The sequence below is a fragment of the Benincasa hispida genome, chromosome 10 (genome assembly GCF_027475165.1).
Source record: "Benincasa hispida cultivar pf3 chromosome 10, pf3_genome.v1.1, whole genome shotgun sequence".
In the NCBI taxonomy this organism is placed as follows: Eukaryota; Viridiplantae; Streptophyta; class Magnoliopsida; order Cucurbitales; family Cucurbitaceae; genus Benincasa; species Benincasa hispida.
This window is the reverse complement of record NC_143487.1, coordinates 63261717-63277107: the sequence shown is the minus strand read 5'-3', so window position 1 is coordinate 63277107 and position 15391 is coordinate 63261717. Positions and strand designations below refer to the sequence as shown.

General features: G+C 32.8%; 1 long non-coding RNA gene and 1 pseudogene across 1 annotated transcript; both read right to left on the bottom strand.

Annotated features, from left to right (window-relative positions):
* Positions 1-1688: 1688 nt before the first annotated feature.
* LOC120087815 (uncharacterized) lies at positions 1689-3590 on the bottom strand. The gene is made up of 3 exons (XR_005484701.2): positions 3222-3590; positions 3048-3122; positions 1689-1897 (listed from the first exon to the last, which is right to left on the bottom strand). It is a non-coding gene; the product is annotated as an uncharacterized LOC120087815 (long non-coding RNA).
* A 5864-nt stretch (positions 3591-9454) lies between these two features.
* On the bottom strand, positions 9455-10166 carry LOC150033549 (uncharacterized; annotated as a pseudogene).
* Positions 10167-15391: the final 5225 nt, after the last annotated feature.

Below are 15391 nucleotides of genomic sequence, written 5' to 3'. Positions count from 1 at the left end.
CATTGAATTAAAATAGTCAGTTTTAACGATAAACAGTCGTTATAAAGAAAAAGTGACTATTTCGTGGTCAGGTCTTATGCAAAACTCTTTTGCATATGATGCCCCTACTTGCATGTCTCCACATGAACGATTTTGGAATCACGTCGTTTGTATCAACATACAAAATATACCGCATTCATAGTTAGTGTCCCCAGGACGAGATACCCAATCTCATCTATATACTTATTGACCTTTTTGGCTATATACTATAACTTGATCCTCTTTTATGTCTCTACATAAAGCTACTGTATTCATACTATAGCCATGGATTTATTTATTGGATTTTTATTACATAATGCAATTTCAGTAATACTTTTATTGAATAAATGCTTCAATAATACATTTATTGATAAATAGAATATGTTTCCATGATTACGAACTGCAAATTTTGAGAACATTCCCGACATGAATAATATTCAACTATTAAGTTAATATGAATTAAATTCATATTAAAACTATAGGTTGAGAAAGAATATGTATATTAGAATATGATTCATATATACACATTAAATTTAATATATGATATTTAATAAATTGATTAAATTGGATTTAATTAACTAATATTTAATTAATAATTCAATTAATTAAATGTTTTATTTTTATTTAGTATTTAGTATTTAGTATTATTAAAAATAACTACCCTATAATACAGGGGAACGGTGAGTGGGAGGGGAGGTACCCAATTTCCCCACGTTAAATTGAGTTGAGATCTCAATGAGAGTAAGTTGTTCTTTACAGAAATAAAAGAAATTCTCTCAACCTCCAAAAGGAAAAGAAAAATCTCTCTTCCCTTTCTTCTTCTTTCAAGAGTTCCTACAAACTCTTCCTTATCCAAGAGAATTGCAAAAAAGTCTCTTTTGGTGGTGTTCTGCTTGTAAATTTTGTTCGACAGTGTTATGAAAGATCAATTCTATTTTGTTGAAGCATTGAAGACTAATTTTCAAAGGTAATATTCTTTATCTTTGAAATTCTTAAGAGCACGATTAATTCTATAAATTTAGTAGTGTTCTGTTTTAAATTCATATAGCAAGCTTGAGGCAAATAGAGATGGAATGCTTCTGCTCAAAGAATTTGATTCCTTTAGTTATATTATGAAACTAGAATATTATAAAAACAACAAGAACAAGAACACAAAAAAATGAGAGTAAAAGAGAGAGCTCTTTTGTTCTCAAAATATGAGAGATATGTTTCTAAAGGTTTACACATCTCTTATTTATAGTATTTACAATGGAGTAGGCACCAAGTAAAAGAATGCTTAAAATAGAGAGATGGAGAGTCTAATGACTAATTAAGAGAAAGAACAAGTTAGTAGAAAGACTATGTGATTAAATGGAAATCTAATGAAAGTCATAATATCTACAACTCTCCCTTTAGATTTCCATTATATATTAGTTACATGTCTCATTAAAACCTTAAGTGGGAAAACCCAATGAGAAAAATCTTAGTGAAGGAAAAAAAATACATAGCATATATACATTAACAACTGCCTCATTAAAAAACTTGCTAGGAAAACCCATTGAGGAAAAAACTATAATGACCTGACTTTCTAAGACTGGTATTGGACCATCACCTACATGTATGCATAAATCTCAAAATGACTCTTCCATAAAACACAACTAAAACCAAAAGAATTTCGTAAAATAAATTACTTTTGTAAAAGTCAAAATAATTGAAAATCTTTTATTCGAGTCCCTTAGAATGTAAATTCAAATAAGAAACATAATTTAAAACTCCATACATTCGACTGTTAACAAGTGTAACTTGAAAAATGTGAAAAACATGTGCAAAAACTTCTGTTTGTCCCAATGGCACGATAATGGATTCTTCTTATCATTCACCGATCTGTCCTTGCCCTTACCTGAAAAACGTATCATAAGAAAGTGTGAGAATAAAAATACTTAGTAAGTGACCCATTATTGGGCGCACTAAGTGATCGTTAGCCCTCCTATCGAGACACGGGTGTATATCAAATATCATAGGCATAAGCATGAGCATAAGGCAGGAACCTTGAAGGCATGCTTTCATAGGTAATGATCCTGAAGGAACACATATCATCGCAGTCTAGTGATCCCGAAGGAACACAAATCATGGAAATAGTGGTGATCCCTTAAGGACACCAAATCAGTCATAAATGGTGAACCCGCGGGTCCACAAACATAAGATGTACACTGCCCAATTGGAGTGCAAACAATCACCATCAGTCCAACATGCAACATACAACATCCAAATTTTCATAATCAAACCATAAATACATTATCATGATCTTAGTAGCATAATTCATAGGTTTTTGAAATACCCTCAATAGTCCATCCATTAGCAAATCATAACAAATCATTCCATCACACTAGTATCATGCTTTCACGTGTATACACAATCTTAACACCAACTTAGTTACGGTGCCTGGTTCGAGGGCGAACCAATAGTAAACTACTTACCTTAATTTAAGTCTTGATAGTGTAATCAAGTCAAGAAGTCTCCTTTTATATTGGGTAAAATTCTTGAATTCTCCCTTAACATAAATTGAAATTAATTTAGATACTTTGGCTAAAGCCAAACAGATATCGTAATAGCCTCTAAAACTAACCAAATTAGTGATAAGCAATTCAAAGCTTCAAAATTAGCATGACCCACAAGCTAAACCACCAAAATTTAACTTTTAATTCTGATTGACAACAACATTAAAAACCTTCATATCCAACCTTCTAAACCACAGCTACATCAATAATTAAGTTAACTTCATGGGTATCCAAAAATTATTAATAAATATCCCAAAAATTTACCGAAATCTTGTCGATTTTAAACCAAGTGGACTGCACCTCAACTCCTCCCAAAAACTCCAATCTAACCTCCAAACATCCAAATCAAAAGATTTTAGAGCAAACATTAATTGGGTATTCAAGAATCTCTAAGAAAATACCCAAACTTTTACCAAAATTGCCAAAATATTGTAAACAACAATGGAACAAATCTAATAACTAATACATTCAAGAAATACCTCACATACTTACCAAAATCTTAGCGGAACTCCAAAATCGATTGTCAATACTGCTGGTTGGCGGTTCTTAACACCCCGAAATTTCATTCTAACATCCAAATAAAATGGGTCATAATAAATTGGAGTTAAAACCCAATGAGCATTCAAGACTCATTCAAGAAAACCAACAAAACTTCTAAAAACTTACCCAAAACTAAATCTTCTGGCGAATGGACAGCGACAGACTCGAGGAATGGCAACACCATAAGGTCGGCTAACCACGACGACAATAGAGCTTAACGCCCATAGAGAGAGAGAAACTTACTGGCAAGAGACCCACGCGACGATGAATGGAGGGTGCCCGGATGAAGTTGACTATGAGCGCCGGTGATTGGTTGAAGAAACGTGGCATATGGAGGACTGTGAGATTGGAGATGAAGGAGGGAGAGAGTTAGAAAGAAAGTGGAGGGTTGGGGTTTGCGACTGGAGAAGAGGAAAAGGGGAAAAAAATTGATTTTTTTTTTTTTTTTTTTTTAACCTCACTGACCAATTAAAGCCACATTTCCCCCCTTTTTCCTTTGAAACTCCCAATCTTCCATAAATTTCAAGTATTCTATCAAACTTAATCCAAAAATTCAAAACATCTTGTCATGTAAATTCAAATAACCCAAATATATTTTCAAATAAGCTCAAATTTGATTCCAAAAATATAAAATTTATGGAAAATAAAATCTGATAAATTGAGATAATGAAATCAAATTTATCTAAAACTCGGGATGTTACAAAAACCTAGTCAAGGGAAAAGAAGCGCACTGTTTTTCTTCCCCTCATAAAGACATCACTTAAGATCTATGAGTCATTGCATTCCAATGTTGTGCACCAACTTCTCGAATGTTGCGATCGATAATGCTTCCATGAATTAATCTGCCAAGTTATCCTTGAAAGAAACCCGTTGAATAGTGATCTCTCCATTTTCTTCAAGATAATAGGTGTAGAAAAGCTTTGGTGAGATATGCTTCGTTTTATCTCATTTAATATATCCTCCCTTGATTTAAGCTATGCATGCTGTATTGACTTCATATAACACTTTTGGAAGATTTTTATTGGAAGAAAAGCCACATGTTTCACGAATGTGTTGAATCATTAATCTCAACCATACACATTCTTGACTAGCCTCATGAATTGCAAGAACCTCGACATGATTTGAAGAGGTGGCTGTAATGGGTTGCTCTATGGATCGCCATGATATAACAGTTCTTCTACTTGTAAACATATAACCTGTTTGAGATATAGCTTTATATGAATAAGATAAAAATCTGCATCTGCATACCCATCTAAATCAAAAATCAATTTTTTTGAATAAAATAAACTCATATCAATTGTCCCTCAAAGATAGTGAAGTACATGTTTAATTCCATTCAAATGTCTTTTCGTTAGAGAAGAACTATATCTAGCTAATAAATTCACCGAAAACATTATATCAGGTCATGTATTATTAGTAAGATACATGAGTGCACCTAATAACTTGTAGAAATACAAGTTATTATTCTCTTAAAGTTGGAATAATTAGGGTTAAATAATGAGAAACACATTCATTTTAGTGGAAAACACATGAAATTACATATATGCGTTCAACACAGACAAAAACATTATTTTAAATGAAAACTACATTACTCACGTATTGTAACGTAGGAATCAAGGAAATTTACTAAGTGTTGCAGAGAAGCCAATGTAGAAAGCACGTGTCGAACCCCATCTGATGCAGAGTAAGTGTACTTAACGTTAAATCACAACTTGCAAGTATGGGTGTCGTGACAAGCGGTGCCTGAACAAATCAGAGCATGGCTGAGGCAGCTCGAGAGAGATGCCCTCCACAGCACGTCCTCACCTCAGTCACCAACAACAAGCACCACAAGCCAAAGAGAGCAAGACATTGAACTCGACGGCTTGACTCTTCTTCTCCCTTGTTAAAACATTTTCTTCTATTGTTTACTTGATTGAATTAGGATTCTATGAAAACACTTCATCATTATTAATTCAATCATGATTTCATCCATTTCTACATCTTTTTATTTATTTCCTTCACCATGAACAACTAAACTCACATGCATTCTAGGAAAATTCCCAGGAGATCACCCAACATAGGATTGCTCCAAGCTAAGCACGCTTAACATTGGAGTTCTTATGATTGAGCCACCGAAAAGGAAGGTGCACCTTGTTGGTATAGATAGTAACTTTCAATTCTTTTAATCTTTTCTTACCATAATTTCATGTCCTCAGGATCCCTCTCATTCGGATGTGATACTGGTTCATTCATGTACCCCTCCTAAACTCGGGTCATTACATGCCCACCAGCTTCCGCTTGGTTCGTCCCCAAACCACATCTTACTGGGAGAGGTTCCACTCTGACATCATCTGTAACACCCCAAGCCCAAGATTTGGACTAGGATTCGGAATTCGGATTCGGTACCTGATAGCCCTGGCATTCCCCTGCGTCCCCTGCGACCTGGCTACGTCATCCTCATTTGCCTTGAATGCTTCTAGAAGTGAAAGTTGTCCCCACAAACCAACACGGGTCCTTTCAACATGCTTTGTCCTCACTCACATGCATCCTAGGAAAATTCCCAGGAGGTCACCCAACATAGGATTGCTCCAAGCTAAACACACTTAATTTTGGAGTTCTTATGATTGAGCCACCGTGTAAAGATTTCGTGGCAGAATCACCAGTTCGAGGAAGCCACTTGGGAATGATAGGATGAGATAAGAACCCAGTACCCAGAGCTTTTTTAGGAATGAACTTTCGAGGACGAAAGTTCTTTAAGGAGGGAAGAATGTAACACCCCGAATTTTTATTATTTATGCAATTTTAGTAATTTTTATTAATTAAGGGCATTTTTGAAATTTTTGGACTGAAGTGTAATTGCGGGAATTTAATTATTGACGTTGAAATTATTTAATTTGGAAATTAATGGATTAACATTGAAATTATTCAAATTGAAAATTAATGGTAGGAATTAATTTCATTTTGGAAGGAAGGGGTGTTTCAATTTAATGGTTTAATCGGAGGGAAGTTATGGAAATTGGACTTTTAATGTCATACAAATTTAATTTGAAATTAATGTCAAGAATTAATTTCATTGTGGAAGGGAGTGAGTTAAATTCTTTGTTAATTGAAAATTTTACGGGAGAAAATGATTAAAAGTTGGAAGCAGGGTCTGATTGAAGGAAGAATTTGGAGATTGGAATATTGAGGATGGTTGTTGCTCAGGCTTCGTTGGGGAATTGAATTCAAAGATTTATTATTGAAGACTGCCGCTTGGATCGATATCTGAATCTAGTATCGAGGTAAGTAATCTTACTACTAGAACTGCCCTAGTGCCAGACAATGATAATTATGATTTATTGAGGATATATTGATAGTTTGATGTTTATGTATGCCTTGCTGACATGAGCGTTTAAAAGACTAGTTGCACATAGAGATTTTTGAATACTAGTATGATTTGAGTATATTATTGTTATTGAAGATCCTGCTAAATTTGAGGAAGATGAGATGCATACGTATGTTATAGAGCTATGATGAAGAAATTCATATGTGTGTTATAAAACCATGATGATGAGATGCATACGTATGTTATAGAGCTATGATGAAGAAATTTATATGTATGCTGTAGAACCATGATGATGAGATGTATATGTATGTTATGAGACTAGGATGACAAGAGGTATATGTATGTTGTAGAATCGTGATGATGAGATCTATATGTATGTTATAGAACCATGTTGTGATACTTGTGATGTTGAGATTGTGATAGTGTCCTCACTGATTAGTTAGATATTCACCAGATATTGTGTTTCCTTCGGGATTCACCAGATTGTGTTTCCTTCGGGATTTACCAGATATTGTGTTTCCTTCGAGATTCACCAGATTGTGTTTCCTTCGGGATTCACCAGATGTTGTGTTTCCTTCGGAATTCACCAGGGGTTGTGTTTCCTTAGGGATTCACCAAGGGTTATGTTTCCTTTGGGATTCACCAGGGGTTGTGTTTCCTTCGGGATTCACCAGAGGTAGTGAGCATACTTAACTACCGTAAGATAGAAATCAGTTTCTCATGTATGTATGTGTCCCATGAGGACTAGAACAATTTATATATTCCACCAGAAGCAGGCATCTAGAGGACATAGATGCCTAGCCTGATCCCAGTAGGGGGGTTACTTACTGAGTATTTTATACTCACCCTTTCTCATGTTTATTTTTCAGGTAAGGGTAGAGACGAGCCATTGGGAATCATTTTTAATGCTTCTGCTCATGTTTTAAGAGTTATTTTATGTTTTTAACTTTCGGTCTTGACATTTGGAACTTATCATTTGATATTTGTTTTCAGACTTATTTATTTCCATTTATGACTTATGGATACCCTATTGTTTTTTTTAATATTTGAATTTAATAAAGGGATTTTGAACTTACCTTATTTATTTAGCATTTATTTCACCATAAAAGGGTGCCGTTTTAAGTTCCATACATGCATGTATTTAGTAATGGCCTAGCTTGAGTCCTAGGGGATCGGGTCATTATAGTATCCATTTGATCAATTAATTTAAGTAGAAAGAGTCAACTGCTTAAGAAGGTAAGTAACTGTGGAATGCATCGAGTAAGGGCATTGATAGCTTTAGAGATAAAGTTAATCATGTTTTTTATCTATTCATTTCATCCAATGCACGCATCTTAGAGATAAGACAAATGTGGCAATCACATCGAGAGATGTTAAAGATAGACTTAAGTCAAGAACAGAACTTGAACGTATCACACATGTACATTTAGAGTTTAGTAGATACTTCTCCCAACCTCATTTCATTCGATTGATTTCATAAAGATTTATTGTGTGTTATTAAAGAATCAATACATCCCATTCCAACGCATAATCCTTCTCGTCAATACACCTTTTTCACTAACTTATGTTTCTCTTTGCATGCATGATGTATTTAGTTTAGTGTATAACCTCAACGCATACATACACTGGAAGAATCGTTGTAGAAGGTCCACTTAACCATATTGCATTAGTGCTCACTAGATCCCTGCATCGACCCTTGACTTACCAGGAAACTTGAATTCGATTTATACTTGTATCTATATCAAGGAAACTTGTACTCAACTAGGGTTGAATTTATGCATGAAATATGGATTCTATCACATAATTAACTCATTAACCTAAGATAAACAAGATAGCAATCAACTCACAATAAGTTTTTGGCGCTATTGTCAGGGATTTAGGCAACATAACTAATCTTGAATTGAAGAATCTTCTAGTTCTTCAATGGATTCGTTCTAAAAATGTAGGGGATTTAAACCCAATTTTAGCTGGTGAAAGTCTAATAATTAATTTTCCTTGAGAACAAGCAATACATAATAACTCATTGGATTGAAGAATCTTCTGGTTCTTCAATGGATGTCCATGTGAATTTTCAATATTATTTTTCATCATTATTGACCCAGGATGACCTAATCGATCATGCCAAACAGAAAATATATATGGATTATGAATTTCACGTTCATGGTTGCATAAACTTCAATACCACTGATGTGAATATAATATAATCCAAAAGAAAAGGTAGACAATTTTTCTAATATACGTTTTTCATGTGAGACAATTAATATAATATAGAGATACTCTACATTATTCACACTACTAGTCTCTATATGATAACCTTTAGAATGTATATCCTTAAAACCTAGTAAATTTCTCTTTTGACTTACTAGAGAACAAAGTATTATCAATTATAAATTTTGTTCATCTAGGTAAAATTATATTTACTTTTCCAAAGTCTTCAATCAAGTCAGCAGGACCTGATATGTATTGACTTTTTCTTTCATAATTGTCAATTTTGAGAATTATTCTGTTTTTTAGTATAGTGTGTGTTGTTGCACTATCCGCCAAACATAAATCTTCATTATCCATCATTGAATGGGCCAAAAAATGAGAATTGTCCATAGTTCTTCATTGAAAAAAGAATAATTACAACAAATTAGAGAAAAAGTAATAATAAAAAACTTGACAGGAGTAAAGACGACAATAATAATAACTAAAATAAATGCAAACTAAAATAGAAGACATAAATGAACAATCCTAATTGTTAATATTTTCATGTAAGGTGTTTCCTAATTCTTCAATGGTGTCCATTCTCTTTTCAGTAGACTCAAAGAAATCAACAAGATCTAAATGTGTCACGTTTGATGGGTCAAATACATCATCTTCTTGATATGCGAAATTTGCTTCCACATTTTTTTTTCTTTAATGGTGTCTAGTGGAGATCAATCAAGTGCTTAGGTGTACGATATATACGAGACCAATTCTCTTTTATGTTACATCAAAAACATTGGTTTTCAACATTTTTAGATCTCTGACCATTTTGTGGAGCTCTCTTTATGAACATCATTATTTGTGTTCACTTGAAATTTGAAGAATTATGGTGAATACCACGAAGAGAAAAGTTATTTCTCCCTCCTCCATGGTCTCTACCTCGATCATGACTACGACTATTAAAATTTACAACATTCAATTCAAGGAACGACGTTACTTCAGTTGGTCGAGATTCGTGACTTTTCATTAAAAGCACATTATTTTGTTCAGCCACGAGGAAACAAGATATAAGTTCAAAATATTTTTTAAAACCCTTTTCTCGATATTGCTGCTGCAGAAGCATATTCGAGATTGAAAAGTAAAAAAAAAAGTCTTCTCCAACATATCCTCATCAATAACTTTTTCTCCGTATAATGTTAACTTTGAACTTATTTTAAATAAGGCGAATTTATAATTACTTACTGATTTAAAGTCCTGCAACCTCAGATGCATCGAATCATATCGAGCTATTGAAAGGATGATTATTTTTTTTTTTTTTTGATCATACCTTTCTTTCAAACTTTTCATAAGACGTGGGGATCTTTTACTGTAAGGTACTCAAATTTAATCTCTTATGAACATGATGATAAAGAAATATCATGGTTTGTGCATTTTCTTGACTTTATGTTTTATTTTCTTCTTTAATTGTTTTACCAAGATCCGACATCTAAATGGATCTCATCATCAAGCACCCATGACAAATAATTGTTTCCATCGATATCTAGAGTTGTGAACTTTAATTTTGTTAGATTTTCCATGTAAAGACTATAAAAGAAAAACTAATATTAGAATTTTAATAAATACACATCAAACATATATTCTAAAAGAAATATTACATGTTATATTTTATTTTATTTATTAGGCATATATCCTATATAAATAACATGATCTCTCTATATGAAATATATAAATGATTCATAAATAACTTTCAAAAGTCGTTCAATTAACCATTATATGTCCTTAAATAAAATTGGACTAATTCAACTCCTAGGTTCTTTCTCAAATAGACGTTTTCTCTTTTGGTCATCTTAAATATCTCAACTTAGACAGACTAATCCTTAGATAGAGTTTCCTGATAGCCATTTTTTATTTTAACAACATTAACAATAAATGCATCAAAGTAGTGAATATATCATATACAAACATGTTAATTGCAATATTAGATACATGGTATATATAAAAACCTTGCTAGGAAAAACTAGTGGAGAAAAAATTGTAACGACCCGATTTTATAGGACCGGTAAACATATAGTAAAAATGACAGTAAAAATGGCAAACTAACTTTCATTTTTAATTATTTCCAATTTTATCCTTACTAGATATATCACTTCTATCATAGATATACTTCTATCAATGGTAGAAGTCTAATAGTGATGCTTTATTACTGATAAATTCCAATAGTAGGACCTATCAATGACAAATTTATATTATTGATTGAAGTCTGAAAACAAAGGAATGCCATTAATATTAAGCTATAACATTTTTAGCCTACCAAATAATCATTCTATCCATTCAAAAAGTTGTTCATGAAGACTAAACATAGATAATATTTAACATAAAAACGATAGATAATTGAAGTTTGTTAGTAATACGAGTCTATTAATGATAGTTGGTCTATATAAATAAGGCCCTTGGGTTAAGCCATTAGATACATCTCACACATCTCCTCTCCAAAGTTGTCTAGACGTTTCCAATCCTTTGTAGATGAGTGAATTTAAGTTGATGGATTATGGTAATTTTATTTATATCAATACTTCAACAAATTAGTACCTTAGAATTATTTTGGCTCATATCTTAAAGAAAGCATAAATCATTTTGTGATGTATTTCCATATTTTGCTACTTTATTGAATTTACGAGAGTTGCTCTTGGAGTTTGACCAAGAAAATATATCAAATACAATTGTTGAAGTGGGAGATGAGCCTTTGAGTTTGTGAAGTTGATTAATAGTTGTTATTGTGGGAGGCAAGATTGTTGTATTTGTCTTCAAATGGAAGATTTTTGGGTCTATACAACCCCCAAAAAAGTTTTATGTATGGGTTGTGAGGGCAATGTCACGATGTTGTTGGAGAATTTATGATGTGTTTAGTTTAACTTTTCAAGCAGTGACAGATCCAAAAATTTTAAGTATGGGGATTACCGTATATATAAATGTAATTGAAAAAAATTTATAAAGAAATGTAAAACAATATTCGTTTATTTATATGTTAACTGATATGATATACTACAGTTGTCTTCTATGAGTTTTCATATTTTGAAATCGATCCATGATAACTTGAATATTACAATTATAATCATAAATTTTAGTTCTTAAACTAAGATTTGCAGGTAATTCTCCTAAATTGATTTCTATATAAGATCTATCATAATCAGAGGTACTTTTCTTGTTTGAAGATGATGATTTTATAGTCTCTATCTCTATTGTTGTTTTTCTTTTAAAATTCTTCCATATAGAATTAGAGTTAGCTTTACAAAAATATTCACAATAAAAATATTAAAATCTATTATATAGATTTAAGAGTATGCGAACTAAAAAAATCTAAGAAGAATTTGAAACTTACTTGTCAATGGTGTGATATATATAGCTTGACGAATGACGAAGAAATTATATTGTAGCTTTAACTTTGAAATTAATATATATATATATATATAAACAAGTAATGTGAATAGGAAAAAAAAGTAAATATTTACCTACTCAATAGAACGTTGGTGAGAATTGAGATTGAAAATGAAAACTTTTCAAAATTTTGAAAAAGAAGACAACTCTACGAAACATAGAAAATTGCATTCTTTTTAATATTTTTGTAACTAGAGATGTGTAGGAAAATTGGAACCTAAAATCTAGTTTATATTTTCATTTATTTTATATCATATTTAGAATTTAATAAATATGCAGATTTCAAGGTGGCCTAACAGTTTACTCACAAAAGTGCTTCGAGGTAAGTATTTGAAAACCGAAAATTTTCTAAATGTAGGTTTAGGTCACAACCTTTCTTATGCTTGGAGGAGCATCCTTTGGGGTACATCCTTATTTGAGAAAGAATTCAGGTAGAGAGTGGGGAACGAACAGTTTATCCAAGTCTCCAATGATCCTTGGATTCCCAGGGAGGGGAATAGTAGACTTATTTGGGTGCTGCAAAGTCTGCAAATGTGGCATTTCTGTTTGCAAGTAATGGTGGATGACATGAAGAGTTGATCCAATTGAGCTTCCTTCATGATGACACTGAGGCTATCTCGTGAATCCAACTATCCAGATGACAACATGATGATGAGATCATTTGGGATATTGATAAAAAGAGAGTTTTCCCTGTTAAAAGTACTTATTTTCTTGGTTTAAAACTTGCTAATTTGTATATTGCCAGTTCTTCGTCTGGGAATTCTACTAGGCTTATGTGGCAATCTTTGTGGAAGACTAAGGCTCCTTCTAAGGCTAAAATTTGTTGTTGGAAAATAATTCAAGATATATTCCCCTGTAAAATTAATCTTTTAAAAAAAGACGTTTAAACTGATCTCTTGTGTGGGTTTTGTAGGTGTCAAGAGGAATCTACATCACTCCTTCTATGGAAGTGTCAAGTCACCAGGGGAATCTGGTCTTGATTTCTATCAATTAGCGTTAGCATTCTTTGTGATGACAGTTATTCCTAGAGCTACCAAGACCATTTGCACTGGATTTTCAATTATGTTTCTACTTTCGAGTTGGAGAAGGTCATGATCATTACTTGGTAGATCTCAGAGACAAGAAACAAATTATTGTTTTAGAGGAAACCGATTGATACTAATTCCATTTTTAACTTAGGGGAGAGCTATATCATTGAGCCCAATCATGACAGGAAGGATTCTTGTATTGGGGTGTCTGTCCCTCAGATGTGTTCATTTGTTGGATGACATTCTCTTGTGGAGTCCTTTTGAAAATTGAAAACTGATGCTATTTGGAGTCCTGTCTCGAAGGAAGGTGGTCTAGGTTGGGTGCTCTGCAATCATTTGGGACGTGTTTGACTTATTGGTCTATTTTTTATCCCTCGGTGCAACGAGGTGAAAACTTCGGAGGCGATGGCTATATGTCATAGGCTAGAGAGTGTCTTTTTTTTTTTTTTTTTTTTTTAAAAAAAACCTTACTAATATTTTGGTGGAGTTTGATTGTCTTAAGTTTGTTCGTTAGTGAATGATGCAGTGATGGATATTTCCAAAGTTTCTTTTTTTCATTGAAGTGGTCAAAAAAATAGGGGTTGTGAGTTGGCCATTGTCTCTTACTTTCATGTGAGATGAAGTTAGAATGTGCTTGCGCACCATGTAGCGCATAAGGCTCTGGAGAAACGTCAATCTTTCTTCAATCTCCTTATTATAAGTGGTTTTGGCGGCTTGTTTCTTCACATGTTTTTTTTTTAATTTGTTTTGCTGCCTTTTCTCCCAAAAAAAAAAAAAAAAAAATCTATTTCATATCTTTTATATCATATTTAGAATTTAATAAATATTCCATTTCATATTTAGAATTTAATTTCATTTTTATTTCAAGTAGCCGCAGAAAGATAGTACGCAGGCGTCTACCAATTTGATTTAACCTATAATTAAAATCATGCAAAAAATGGACATGAATAAAAAAAAAAGCACCAAATGGATTCGAACATGGGTAGCGAGCTTCAAAACACACAAAAACACCAATCATCGCTCCTTACTAATATGGTTTTGTTAATACATATTTTGAATTGTTATTTAGTATTTATATTTAAAAATACAAAAATTGATAATTTGAGGAGGGGAGGGCACGTTCCTAGAGATGTTTAATTTCTCCACGGGAACAGAGCCCCATGGGGCTCTGCCCCAAACAAGGCGAGGATTCCTCGATTGGGTGGGAAATGGGGAAGGGAGTGGGGAAAAAATTTTCCGTGAGCTAAATGAGGACGGGGACGGAGAATGTATTCCCCGTCTTCGCCCTTGCCCCCGCCTCGATTTGCTTCTACATATTTATTTAGTATAATTATCTAATGTTATGTTATTATTATTATATAAATATTACATTTAAATTTCAAATTTGATTATTTATTGGGAAAGATAATGAATATGTTTAAATTGAATATTCAAATTTAGATTATATATGTGAATAATTTGATTTATATTTATTTTTTCTACTAAAAAATTAACTAGCTATTTTAGGCCAAAATTTGAGTAATTTATCTCTAAATTCAAATGGTCAGGTAAGACTAACCCTAATAAACAATTTAGTGATAAAGTTAATTATTTAATTAAAATTTACTCATATTAGTGATTTAAATTAATTGGCTTTTTACAAAAAAAAGTAATGGAAAAAATTTTCCACGGGGAATCCCTGCACCATCCTCATTAGGAATTTCACGGGGATGGGAAAAAATGGGGAACGGGGACGAGGATGGGGAATGGCAACCCGACCTCACCCCACTCCGTGCCCATCTCTACACGTTTCCCCAGCCCCTACATGGATCCACCACTATTTTTAAGTGTTTATCTTTGAAAAAAAAAAAAAAAAAAAGAAAGTTTGGAAAAAGTTGGAATGTTTGACAACCACTCAAAATAACTTTTAGATAAATAAATTTATGAAACAAGGCCATGTTTACCCCATTGAAAACATAATAGATAATGAGAATAAAAAAATGGGCTCAATTTGATTACTTTTGGTGTTGTTAACTTGTATTCAACATTTGTATTGACACATGGACTCTGAAAGAAATCAAACACAAGGATTTCCATGAGCAGCGGAAGTGGTCATTCCAAATTCCATTCGAATTGAACATAAACAATTACAATCTAAGAACGAAAACTAACAGGTCATGCACAACTAGAAATTACAACATGCTTTACGAGAATCAAGGGATAGAGTATGCATACCTTTGAAGAATCATTCTTTAAGAATCCCCGAACAATCTACAATGCGTCCAAAGATAGCAACACACGAACGCAATGATCACCATACGAAAAACACAAACAACCAACAACTCTTCAAACCTAATCGA